Below are 14,575 nucleotides of genomic sequence, written 5' to 3' on the forward strand. Positions count from 1 at the left end.
CTGGAAACCGAATTATCGGTAGGTAATAATACCCATTTTCCAGGACGTCCCCCTGACAGCACATTGGAGAATACCAAAGAAAACTACGTTTAGGGTGGGACAACTGCTTGGAGAACTTTCCTCCCATAAGACGTCTGCTGAGCTGCTACTACGTCTAGCTTATAGTGCTTACAGAACGTGTTTTCTCTGGCCCAAGTTGCTGCCTTGCAAATCTGATCTAGTGACGCTCCTGCTCGCTCAGCCCATGATGCTGAAACAGCCCTAGTAGAGTGAGCTTTAATCCCTGTTGGGCACGCTATCCCTTCTGATGCGTAGGCTTTTGAAATTATAGTAGTAATCCATCTAGCTATAGACGCCTTGGAAGCTTTTTTACCTTTATTCTTACCTCCAAATAGGATAAAAAGATTAGAATCCTTCCTCCAGGAGCTAGTGGCCTCTAGATAGTTTAATACTGCCTGCCTAACATCCAGGGAGTGTAAAGCCTGTTCTTTTTCATTAGAAGGGTTCTCACAAAAGGAAGGTAAAATTATTTCCTGATCTCGATTTTTAGCTGAAGCTATTTTTGGAATAAAAGCTGGGTCTAATTTTAGGATTATATGATCCTCTCTGACTTGAAGATATGGATCCTTAATTGATAGAGCCTGAATCTCCCCTACGCGTTTAGCTGTTGTAATCGCTACTAGGAAGGCCGTCTTCCAGGTACGAACTGAAATAGGCATGTCCTCCTCTAGAGAATAGGGATCTTTACAAAGAGACCTAAGGACTAAATTTAAGTCCCATGCCTCTTCCCTTCTTGTTCTTCTACTGGCAGTTCTCCTTCTTCTTGATCAGAACCTCTATATTCTGATTCCGCCTCCGACGAACCATCCTGAACCTCCTGTTCTGGATCTTTCCTTGGTCTTTTACGAGCCGGGCCCGGACTGTACACTTCCCGTTGTGACATTGAAGCTAAGGAATTCTGGACCTCCTCCCGGATTATATTCCTCATTTCGGACAACATTGATGGTTGTTCTTCTCTGACAATTTTCTTAATACAAGAGCTGCACAGATCCTTTTTGTATGCTTCTGAAAGTTTTGCGTTACATAGAGAGCACCTCTTAGATTTAGTCAATGACTTGCCAGACCTTTTAGTCTGAGGGAGGGGAGCTTGACTGGCCTCTTTATCCTAAATGTAAGAATAAGGACAAGAACGGCTCAGTGTGTGCAGGCGTATATTTGAGTACTCTGCGCATTGCGCACTTACCCCTATCTCCTCATTCCTGTTCTCCATATCTTCTGTGGAGAAATACTACTATAAGTACATGATCTCATATGATCCCATATGTATAAAAGGGATATAGCAGCGTCTGCTGCACTCACCCTTGGTTTCCGGCATGTCCGCAGCAGACTGCTCGCACGTCTGTCCTGCAGCAAATATTCTCCAGGGATACACTCCGGCGCTCTCCTACCACCAGAGGAAGCGCTGGATAACCATCTGCGAGTGCCCTGAGCCTTGCGCCCTTAAAGCTGCCTACTTCCGCGTTCCACCAGGTGGAACGCACGCCGAGATGGCCCCGTCCCCGGATGTGACGTCACCTTACCTGCGCCTGACACCGGACGTACTGCACTCGGTCTAACAATCCTACTTCCGCGTTCCACTCAGTGGAACGCACGCTGCTGCCGCTGGCGCCGGACCTCTTGCGGCGCCTCTTCTCCTGGCGCCCGAACCGAGAGCCCCCCACCGGGAGGAAGCGGTTCGACCCAGGAGCTCGTCCGCTCGACTGGTCTTTTGGCAGAGGGACTCCCCACCGGGAAGTTTTTGCCTGGGGCTTAATGATGCGGGGAAAGGATATTGGCGTTAGCCGCACAATCCCCCGAGCCCTCCGGACTGGTGAGTCTTCCCGCTTGTATAGCGCTGTATCCTCTCGTGTGTCCCTCCATGCAGGGACAGGAAAACACTGAGGGAAAGGGGGTGGAGTGGGACCTTTTAACCTCTCGTGTTGTGTTTCCTGTCCCTGCAAGGAGGAGGAGGACGTCCTCCAATGTGCTGTCAGGGGGACGTCCTGGAAAACACCCTGCCTACAGTGAAGTATAGTGGATCAGCAATGCTCTGAGGCTGCTTTGCATACTTTGACACTGGAAGCCTACAACATGGTGGGAGGCAAGTTGGATTCAATGCACTACCTGAAAATCCTAGAAGAAAACGTTATGCCTTCTGTGAAGAAGCTGATGCTGCACCATCAATTGATCTTCTAACAGGATAATGATTGCTTCGTATATCAAATTCAACCAAGGCTTAGTTTCCACAAAAGTCTTTCAAGATTCTGCAGTGGTCGTCTCTTTTGCCTGACTTGAACTCCATAGAAAATCTTTGGTGGGATGTTGAGATTGTAGCAAGAAAACACAAGAATGTTATTGTACTGAAGGCCAATGCCCATGAAGAATGGTCTTAGACTCCCCAGGAGCTCTGCCAGCAGCAGGTGTCTCATCATGTATACAGCAAGTCATAAGAGCCAAAGGTGCTCTACTAAGTATTAAATATGCTTGTTATGAAGGGTAATTCAGAGACTGTGGTAGTCATTACAAGAGGCATGTTGCTGTGAATTGGAGAAACCTCTTGTCATATTAGTTGTGTTGAGCATAAAATGTGTTAATGTTGCTAATATATTTGCAATTGAGGTTGAATAATTTTGATTGCAACTATACATGTAGATGTCGACAGGCTGAAAAATTATAATTCTTCCAATTTCCTCTAAGAAGCAATTTGACTATTAATATTTTATTAAATGAAACTTATCATCATATTTATCATCATTGCCGTAGATTACATTGCCGTGTCAATTTCTTTGTTGCTGTATTTTTTATCTTTTCATACTTTACCAGTTGCTGTAAGACCTGCGCGGGTGGTGTTTTCCCAATGCTCTCTTAGCCCTGTATAGTCCTCATTATTCATGAGCAAAGGCTCTGTTGTCTATCTGCTGCCGATTTATATTTTCTTGCTGTGTATAGTATAGGGAGAAAGCTGTTTGTCAATCAATGGCAACAAAGCAGGGGGAGCATGCCACTCATAATTAGAAGGACTAATAAACAGTGACTGCAGCAGGAAAAAAAAAAGGAAGTGACCAGTGCTTGAATCAGAGTATCTAACACTACGTTTTGGCGCCCTCAAGTATGGCAGCGTAAATCTGGTAACAGTGGCAAATAAGAAAAACCTGCACCAAAGAACTTATAACATACCTTTTCAAGCTTACTTGGCGGACCAGCTTTGGTTTGCAAAATCTCAGTTACAACACCTGAAACTATCAGTGTCATACAAAGTCCAGGCCAAAGAGGAAAAATTAGGTGGCACTCCTTGATGTAGTAAAACAATCCTTTCTTTATTCAATACAAGTAGTACATGGATGCAGGGGAGCAGGTGCAGTGGAGGACGACGGACGTTTTGCGTCGATCAGACACTTCAACGGGTTTCAGGTACCTGCTCCCTGCATCCATGTACTACTTATATTGAATAAAGAAAGGATTGTTTTACTGCATCATGGAGTGCCACCTATGTTTCCTCTTTGCCCTGGAATAAATCTGGTAACAGATTCCATTCCAGGAATTCTTCCTTAAAAGTACCTTCCACAGCTTGAATTTGCCAAAATGGTTCACACCCCACTATGCAACAAAACTGGATGGTGATCTCTGGTTTGGAAAATTTAAGCTGTGGAAGGTACTTTTTTGGTCATTTGATTTCATCTGCTACTATGGGAGCACCCTTCACCTGGTATCTTCACCCTCTTTCGGAGGGATTGGAGAGATTTCCTTCAGAACACCAGATTGGTTGCACCTATTCGATTTATTTCATGCATTTTTGGAGTTGTACCTAAATATCCACCACTCTATTAGGTGAGCAAATTCCTTGTTATGGATTTTAATTTCTCCTTTTTTAAAACTTACTACACTCAGAAAGGGCCATATTCTTTGTTTCATTTAAGGGAATTCCACTATTGGCATAATAGTAATCCTTCCTGGACATATTTCTTAAGGTTTAATGTGGATTAACATTATATTTTAGAATCCAGATAATATAAAGATGTCCAACTTGACAGGTAAACCCAAAATGTTATGTTCTAAATGCTTAGAAATAAAACTTGATCTAGAGGAGCTAGGGGCATACACATGCCAGATGCAATGCCGATCAATTCATCACGTAGATAGATGGCAGCTCCAGGACCTCTAAGTCACTTCTCATTAATCCTTTTAGTTTGAGCTTTCACATCGGTGGCTGGACTTTGAAAAGGGAACTGTGTCATGTGTTGCATCCTGTATTTAACAAAAAAAAAGACCAACAGGAAGTGCTGGGATTGGTAGCCAGAAAAAAAAGGACTGTTTTTAGAGAGAGGAAACTAAAGACATTAAAAAGCCATGACGCGGGTGTGCATACTTATAATGAAAACCATGAGCAGACACTGAAAGAAACTTCCAGCTGGAAGAAGGAATCACAGACGAAAGCTAAGGAATGAGAACTAAATGGGCGAATAAGGCTTTTTAATGATCTGCTTCCCAGTTCCAGCTGCTTCTGTCGCTCCTCAAGCCCTGTACAGGTACTGTACGCTAAAGGTCTCCTGTCCCCAGACCTTCTATCTGTAATGTGTCAGCTCTGACTTGTAGACAGGGCAGCTGCCCTCTGCCTGGAGTCTTTCCTTCATCATTCTGGAGTGACGGACATGATAACACACTGCCTGTATCTATCTCCTGGCTGACTCACAAAGTGTCTACAGATCCCTCTAGCATATTCCATGTCTAGTATTCAATTGATATACTATGGATATAGAGTCGTTATTGTATGTATAGTGTGTATGGATATCAATAGAACATGATAGTTGCAAACCTTCCTACGTTCTCTTTTGGGGTCATGCACATGATATTTCAGCTTTGAATATTTTTCCTTTGTGGAAGGCTTTCCTGATTGTACAGGACGGATACAATTATGTCCTTGACTCTAAATATATTGTTCTGGCATGGTTCTATAATGCCGTCACGGACAGTGAGCTTTACAAGATGGTAGATGCTTATGAGACGGTCAGGATAAGAACATCTAATGCTTTCTTTCTCATAGGCCAAGATCACACTTATATGAAGTCTGAGAATTGCACATTTTGTGCCAGGCATATTTTATATATCTAAAAAAAAAAAGAAAAAGGATAAACAATTCCATGAAATTTTATCACAACTGTTTCAACGTAAAAATACAGATTTAGTAAAATATTTGTTACATACAAATTTCAATATTTCAGTTTTATCCTTTTTAAAATCAAGGGAAAATAATATTAAAAACATCCTAAAAACGCTATGCATTTAAAATACTGTAATTTAGGAAATCAGAGTTTGCAGTTTGTATTCTGTTATTTATTCGAAATTTGCACCCAATACACTGACGTACAAGAATAGGCTAATGTTCTTTATGTAGGAATAGGATCATTGAAACCTAAATGTCTCCTCAAAGTTGAAGAATGAATAAAATCTGTGTCCTGGTGTAGTCTAATACTCTTTTGGGAGTAGAATATGTTGCAATGACTTAGATTTGGGGAACACTTTTGACAGATTAAACTGCGCCACTAAACTGAAAACTTGTACACATCAGTGAGACAAAGGTCATGTCATACAAAAGCAATAATAATAGTCAAAAACAATAAAGTAGCAGATAGAAACTGAAATATTACATCTTAAAATGTTGGGCAGGATTTGAACAGATGGTGTCTTGAGATTTTAGGCCATAGCGATCACCCAAGATGTCTATGTACAATTCATATCTCATAAAGCAATTGTTGCATTGCATACACTGATCGTTTTTCTTTAAAGATATATTACCCCCTTCAAGACCGATAACGTGTATTTACGCCATCAGCCATGTCTCTGCCTTTGCTGCGGGCTCCGGCACTGAGCCCGCATCTTTCCCCCAACTTGATGGCTGATTTAATCAACTATCAAGTAAAATATTGCTGTCAATTACTGACAGCGGCATTTAACCCGCAGCGGCCGCAAGCACGTCACAAGTCCCGTCCATTGGCGACTCTGTCACATGATCACGGGGCACTGATGGGTTGTCATCATGAGAGCTAGGGATCTGCAGAAGACCCTCGTGCCTGTCATTACGATAATCCTAAGAACACCAGCCCGTGGCCAGTGTTCATAAGAGAGTGTGATTTTTGCTATACATACCACAAGCAATCGGAAGATCACTGCTTCAAGTCTCCTATTGTTATATAAAAAGTTATAAGAAAAACATTTAAAAAATATTAATAAGATAAATAACACAAAAGTTTAAATAACCATCCTTTTGCCTCATTAAAAATAAAACAATGAAAGAAAAAAAACACATATTTGGTATTGCTGCGTTGCAAAATGTCCAATCTAACAAAATATAAAATAAATTAATTAATCGGTAAATGGCGTAACCAGATAAATAAATAAAAATACCAGAATTACATTTTTTTTGTTGCCGCAACTTTGGTATCTATCTCAAAATAATATCAATAAAAACATCAGCTCAGGGCTCCAAAAATAAGCCATCCCCCAGACCCTGATTATGAAAATTGAGAAAATTATGAATCTCAGGAAATGGTGAAAAATGCAAAAGCTTTTTTTTCATAGAAATTTCAGAATTTTTTCACCACTTAAATAAAAAAAAAAAACTATACATGCTTGGTATCAGCGTATTGCTACTGACCTGGGGAATCATATTACCAGGCCAGTTGTGGCATATAGTAAACATGGTAAAAAAAAAAACAAAAACAATTGTTTTTTTGCAATTTCACAGCACTTGGAATTGTTTTTTTTTTTTCCATTTTCCAGTAAACTATATGGTAAAATCAATGGTTTCATTTATTAGTGCAACTAGTTCCACTAAAAACAAGCCCTCATATGGCCATATTGACGGAAAAATAAAAAGTTATGGCTCTTGGAAGAAGGGAAGGAACAAAACGAAAAGGGGAAAATCGACCAGGAGTGAAGGAGTCAAAGCTTTGACCTGACAGCTGATACATGCTCCCTGATCCACAGACTGCATGTATCAGGCACTGGCTGGATGATTTCAGCCATATATGTTTAAAGGGACACTGTCACCTGAATTTGGAGGGAACAATCTTCAGCTATGGAGGCGGGGTTTTTGGGTGTTTGATTCACCCTTTCCTTACCCGCTGGCTGCAATATTGGATTGAAGTTCATTCTCTGTTCTCCGTAGTACATGCCTGCACAAGGCAATCTTGCCTTGCGCAGGTGTGTACTATGTAGGACAGAGAATGAACTTCAATCCAATATTGCAGCCAGCATGCAGCCAGCGGGTAAGGAAAGGGTGAATCAAACACCCAAAAACCCCGCCTCCATGGCTGAAGATTGTTCCCTCCAAATTCAGGTGACAGTGTCCCTTTAACTCTGAAATGCTGCATTATCAGCAACAGAATCATACGGGAGACTAGTCGGACAGGTGGTCTTCCCCCCGCCCCCAGTCCTGGAGTGACAGGTCTCTCCCTATACACGTAGGGAGAGATATGTCTCTCAAGGGGATAAGGCGGTGAGAAGCTGCCCGGGGATCGGCCTGTCTGACTAGTCTCCCTCTCAGCTCGGTCCCAACAGCTAATAAACTATGTTTTTCTCTGAAGTAGAGATCAGGCAGCATGTATCACCTGCCAGGTTCCTCTTAATATATCTCAACATTTTTCACATTTGGATTTTCTTTTTTGCAAAATTAAAAGTATCAATGGGTAATTGGTCTATAACTTGCTGCTTTCAACTCAATATGTATGAAAAATGGTAGTAATATAATTTTAACATGCTTTAGTTTTGCATTTTTGAGTGTTATTTGTACACTATTGAGTTTGGCACTGTGCTATTGCTCTTTTGTGTAATGTATAAAATATATACCGTATATGATAATAGAAGGTGAATGACAAATAAATCCCCCAACTCTCCTCCTGTGACCAATATCATGGGATGGAAGAATAAGGCATGTTGGTGTGCTTCATCCTGTGTTTTAATATGGAATAAGCCAGTGTCAGAGGTATCTGGCAGCAGCTTATTCCTCTCTCCCTATTTGAATATACATATACGCTGTGCCCTGATGATCCTGCATTGGATTAAATGCCCGTCAGTTGACAGATATATCACATGTATGACCTGTAGTCTAATTGTACAGAATGCAGAAATATGGTGTCAAATAAGGACAAGTCTGTATCGCTATAGCAAGAATATACTGAACCTAAATACATGTATTATAGGAATTGGTTAATCAATGCCCCAAGGTTATTGTCTGCTGTTATGGTACATTACTGCCCGTTGTTGTGTTATAGCAAACTTCTACCTATAATAATTTGCATGGTTGAAAGAAACTTTACTTTCCGTTCCACTGCCCTCTGAGAAAATAGCCAGCTTTGTGACAGTTTATCTGCTGACAGCTGGACAGGGAAGCCTTAGGGAACTGAGATAGCCCCCAGTAGCCTCGCTCTGTTATAGAAACTCTCCTACAACTAATGGGGACTACTTCTACTATGATCACTACATAAGGGAATACGTGCTGTGTCCTAATATAGTGAAGAAGGTCACCAATGGTGCTCTCACTGAAAGAATAGGAAATGCAGAAGGTCTTTATTGTTAGCTCTAATCTGTGCACTTCCTTACCTTTATGAAGGACATTGGAGTCATGTATTATTGCTATTACAGCAGATATCTGGCATAAAACTAACCATCCAAATCCACCATAACTATGTATATTTTAATGGGGAGAGGGGAATATGTTGCTGAAAGCTTTTAAATGGATCCGTGCCCAACTGTTTTTGTTGACCACACGGACATTGAATGGATCGGCAGCGAGTATACATGACCAATGCTTCATTCAGACTCTCACTGCAGCTGTGTGATCAGTACCTTTGTTATAGTGACCATTGGGGGTCCCAGCGATCAGACATTTATCACCTATCTCATGAATGACATATATATCCTCACAATTGAGATGATAAATGTTCTTTGTAAGGCATCCCTTTGAAACAACAGCAAAGTAGCCATGTAGCCAAATTGCAGTAGGTTTAAGCCTCCCATACACATTTGACGGTGGTCAGATGATGGATGATTTGGCTGGCAGCTATTTTGGGCATCTCTTCCGTACACAAAAGAGCTCTCTCTGTGGAAAAGGGACATGTCAGATCCTTAAAGAGGTTGTCCACTACTTTTACATTGATGCCCTGTAAGAAGAGGGACGTGCCGCAGGTACCTTTCTTGCGCCAGGTCCGGAACTGTCTCCTCTGTTGTCCGGGGAAAGCATGAGAGACCGGACCAATCATTGCAGGCAGAAGCAGGGAGCTTGGCTAAGGTTTTGGGGACGCAGCGCGAGCGGAAACAGGCAGACTTGGCGGGAAGAGGCAGCGAGCAGCAGTGGAACGTGAGTGCTCCGGCCCTCAAGCATAGAGATAACGCAGGCCCAAGCCCGAGCTTCCCCACCACCGCAGCTAGGGACTGTGAGGAGAGACGTGCGGTGTGCCCATTGGTCACCACAAAGCTTGGTACTGAACAATCTGGGCTAGTGATTGCCAAGCGCATGCCGCCAGAGCAAGACCGGGCGCATGACTGCCGTCTGCGCTCTGACTCAGCAGTGTATATCCACAACGGGTTCGGACAGTGCAGTGGCTCCCACTCCTTCAGCCACGTAAGTATATGGACTAGGGGCTCAGCAGAAGGTAATGGAGACCAACCGCTGCAACCAGAAGACGGATCATCATTACCTGCCGGATTGTATTGTACAAGCGCTTCGTCATCTCCTGCTTCGAGACAACTACGTCGTGATAAACGTCTGACAGGATAAGTTAACCCCCAAGAACTGTCAACACCTTTTAACCCCTGCATATTATCCTTATTTTACCTATCCTGTTAACTTTTGACCTCCTTGTGTGGAGTACTACAGTGTTAATTAAAATTGTTAACCCTTGCTCTGTCTCCTGTTCCTCACTGCTTCACGCAACCTGCTCACACCCTATGATTAGGATAGGGAATCATTGTCTGATCGGCTGTGGTCCGGCACTTGGTACCCACGTCAGTAAGCTGTTATCGGTGGCGACAGCTGCCAGCCAGAAGTACTTAATGGCGGAGCTGGCGGTCTACTTGTAGTGGCTGGGCTTATTACTGCCTCATATTGAATTGAATAGGAGGCAGATGTGTAGTACCCTGCGGCGGCCACTACAAGTAGACGTCGAGCTCCGAAAGTAAGTACTTTCGTGCGGCCACTGCTGCCACTGGCACCAATGACAACTGATCGGTGGGGGTGCCAAGTGCCGAATGCCAGCTGATCAGACATTGAAGCCCTATCCTGGGGAAAGGAAATCAATGCAAAAGTAGTGTACAACCCCTTTAACTTCTCCAACAATCAATTGTCAGAGCTCCTGTACACGTTAAACAGTTGGCTGTACCCATCAACATTGGCAGGTTCAGCTGACATTAGCCTAATGTGTATATGGTGCTTTAAGAAAACTAAATTATTCTTATATAGATAGTAATCAATATGAGCCATTTAACTGCCTACCATGTTTATTACACAGAGCCATTATTAGTTACAGGTTGGGGGCTGGGAGTATTGTAGGATTCTCAATTAGAACATTGCCATGTACATGTTTCTTTTTATTTATTCGTAAAAATTATACCGTCATCTTGGAAGAAATAATTTCAGGAGATGAATATGAACAGCAGGCTTGCGTAAGACTGACACATATGGGAATTGTTGTAGATCGGCCAATAACGCTGTCCGTGATACACCCAGTACTCAGATGTAAACTGTTTCAAGCTGTAAATATTTTAGGGAATGTATTGTTCCAGGAGCGTATTGTAATTAGTTACACATGTTTAACATTTTATTTCTTGAGTATAAGGCCGGCCTCACACTAGCGAGTTTTACGGACGTATGAGAGGTGCAGAACATACGGATTGCATACGGTACAATGATTCTCTATGGGGCAGCTCCTATCTGCCCTATTTTACGGATCCGTATTATACGGTCTTCTACGGCCATAGAAAATCGCAGCATGCTGCGTTTGTCACTGTATTGCGCAAAAAATACGCCAATGAAAGTCTATGGGGGCGAGAAAAATCCGGATTACACACGGACCAACAGTGTGACTTGCGAGAAATACGCAGCAGTGTTCTATAGAAAAGCTGGCAATTCAGTGCGGTGTACAGTAAAATCACACTGACAGCTTACAATAGAATAGCTAAAATAAATGTCTACACATAGTATAGGGGTATATATATATATATATATATATATATTTATGTCAGTGAGACACATATATGTATATATATATATTAATATTCCATACAGCGCTAGATAGCTTAAAAGCCGGTAATTCAATTGCCGGCTTTTGCTATCTCCTTCACAAACCCGACATGATATGAGACATGGTTTACATACAGTAAACCATCTCATATCCCTTTTTTTTGCATATTCCACACTACTAATGTTAGTAGTGTGTATGTGCAAAATTTGGGCGCTCTAGCTATTAAAGGGTTAAATCGCGGAAAAAATTGGCGTGGGCTCCCGCGCAATTTTCTACGCCAGAATGGTAAAGCCAGTGACTGAGGGCAGATATTAATAGCCTGGAGAGGGTCCATGGTTATTGCCCCCCCCCCAGCTAAAAACATCTGCCCCCAGCCACCCCAGAAAAGGCACATCTGGAAGATGCGCCTATTCTGGCACTTGGCCACTCTCTTCCCATTCCCGTGTAGCGGTGGGATATGGGGTAATGAAGGGTTAATGTCACCTTACAATAGCAAGGTGAACGGGAAGAGAGTGGCCAATGTTGTGAATTCTGTTGTCGGGCTCCCTCCTGTGGTCATGAATGGTACTTCGGCTGGTTCTGTCCATGGACTTCCTCTGGTGGGTGTTTCTGAGTTTCCATCCACAGGTGACGAGGTTAATTCATTAGCTGGCTGCTCTATTTAACTCCACTTAGATCTTTGCTCCATGCCACCTGTCAATGTTCCAGTATTGGTCTAGTTCACTCCTGGATCGTTCTTGTGACCTGTCTTCCCAGCAGAAGCTAAGTTCCTGCTTGTTTTTCTTTGGTTTGCTATTTTTCTGTCCAGCTTGCTATTTTTATTGTTGTCTTTCTTGCTGGAAGCTCTAGGACGCAGAGGGAGCGCCTCCGCACCGTGAGTCGGTGCGGAGGGTATTTTTGCGCCCTCTGCGTGGTATTTTTGTAGGTTTTTGTGCTGACCGCAAAGCAACCTTTCCTATCCTCAGTCTGTTCAGTAAGTCGGGCCTCACTTTGCTAAATCTATTTAATCTCTGTGTTTGTATTTTCATCTTTACTCACAGTCATTATGTGTGGGGGGCTGCCTTTTCCTTTGGGGAATTTCTCTGAGGCAAGGTAGGCTTTATTTTTCTATCTTCAGGGCTAGCTAGTTCCTTAGGCTGTGCCGAGTTGCATAGGGAGCGTTAGGAGCAATCCACGGCTATTTCTAGTGTATGTGATAGGATTAGGGATTGCGGTCAGCAGAGTTCCCACGTCCCAGAGCTCGTCCTTTATTATCAGTAACTATCAGGTCATTCCGTGTGCTCTTAACCACCAGGTCCATTATTGTCCTGACCACCAGGTCATAACAGGCCAAGTGCCACAATAGGCGCATCTTCCAGATGTGCCTTTTCTGGGGGTGGCTGGGGGCAGATGTTTTTAGCCAGGGGGGTCTAATAACCATGGACCCTCTCCAGGCTATTAATAATTAATATTATTAATAATAATAATTAATTAATAGCTAGAGTGCCCAAATTTTGCACATACACATTACTAACATTAGTAGTGTGGAATATGTAAAAAAAACAAGGGATTTGAGATGGTTTACTGTATGTAAACCATGTCTCATATCATGTCGGGTTTGAGAACGAGATAGGAAAAGCCGGCAATTGAATTACCGGCTTTTAAGCTATCTAGCGCTGTATGATATATTAATATATATATATATATATATATATATATATATATATGTCTCACTGATATATATATATATATATATAAAATCTCGCAGTACGGATGCCATACGGATTACATACGGAGGATGCCATGCACTGTGTATTACGGCCGTAAATAACGGACCGTATTTTCATACGCTGAGTGTGATGCCGGCCTTAGGCTGATCTTCAGGATGACACCGCCCAAATTCTCGTTTCTATTGGCTCCAATGTGAACACAATGTGGTTTATTAGAAACAACGGCATTTAAGCATTGAGAAGAGTCTTAATATATAGCCACACATGAACAAAATTATAACTTTGGGTGTTGGTATGGCAAAGAAAAATGTTTTTGGCTAATAGTTTGGCATTGTAGGTAGAAATGTTGCCACATTTATCATGCTTGCATGATCTAAGTTGTACAGATCAATACTTCAACCCAACAAAAATAATAATGTCCATACGGTGTCATATTCATGTACTCTGTGTGCCCCCAATTTCATACATTGCTTATCCCTCAAGAAAAAAAAGTGCTGTTTTGAGAAAAATAAGTGTGACATGTTCCCTTACAAGTCTTGCAGCTCCCACTCCAGGAGACACATGAATCTGAAGGTGCAAGTTTAAGGCTCTATTTCCATTCCCTGCTAAGAATCCAGGTTTCTAGGTCAGGAAACCTCCTGGAAGCTCTGGATTTAGGAAGCTTTAAGCAACACTCAGACATGCCAACTCCCCCCAAAAATCCTGGATGTCTCCCCTTGTTTCAGGTAACTTCATGGAGGTTCTGGGAGAGTTGACAGGTATGTTCCACTACATGTTATATTACAGCAGTATTCTCCGAGAGATTGTGACCCCCACCTGTCATTTATGTATCAATGGCCTTTCCAGAAGATAGCCAAACAATTCTTAGCCCCTGCAGAATTTTTCCTCTACTGACATTAATGTGTACATTGTCTGTTTTCTGTCACTAGACTATAATTAGCGTTTAATCATGTGACATCACTTTGTGCATTATCCCTATCCATTAAGGAGCAAATAGGTCGTGGTAAGCAGGGCCATAGCATTGTTAGCTTACTTGTTGCACCCCTAGTTCTGATATGTTTCCTGTATTTAACATGAGATTAACCTACATGTGTATTTTGTGTGTACTAAGCTGTAATTTCTTCAAATTCTCAGCAGAATTGTCCATAGAAGTGTAATAGTCTTTCTTCCTTTAATAATTATTTTCTAAAACATATCATTTTTATTATTTAATCTGGAAATACCAATTCCAGATTACCAAACATAGAGGAACAGTACAAACTGTATAAACCATCTCATAATAAAACAATACAATATACTGCACAAAACATTTTAGTCAAGCATAGTACAGTACATTTTACTCATTACTTAATGGCTTAGAAATCCCCAAAGACTTTCACTGTTTTTTTTATGGTTTGCATCAGTTCATGTAAAGAACATGCCTACAACTGTGAACATGTGGTTTTCCTTTTATTGTGCAGCAAACAACAAATAGGACAAATTACCGTTTTTTGGATTATAAGATGCTCCGGATTATATATATATAAATAATAATAATAATCTTTATTTTTATATAGCGCTAACATATTCCGCAGCGCTTTACACACATTA

General features: G+C 41.9%; 1 protein-coding gene across 1 annotated transcript in view; it reads left to right on the forward strand.

Moving 5' to 3' along the window:
• The first annotated feature begins 4,314 nt into the window (after nt 1-4,314).
• Nucleotides 4,315-14,575, forward strand: part of ACVRL1 (activin A receptor like type 1) — a 159,822-nt gene continuing 149,561 nt past the window's right edge. Inside the window, exon 1 of the mRNA XM_069758304.1 lies at nt 4,315-4,565. The gene's annotated coding sequence lies outside the window, so the exon portion shown is untranslated. The remainder of the gene's footprint in view (nt 4,566-14,575) is intronic.

This window comes from Ranitomeya imitator, chromosome 3, assembly GCF_032444005.1.
Source record: "Ranitomeya imitator isolate aRanImi1 chromosome 3, aRanImi1.pri, whole genome shotgun sequence".
NCBI classification, from domain to species: Eukaryota; Metazoa; Chordata; class Amphibia; order Anura; family Dendrobatidae; genus Ranitomeya; species Ranitomeya imitator.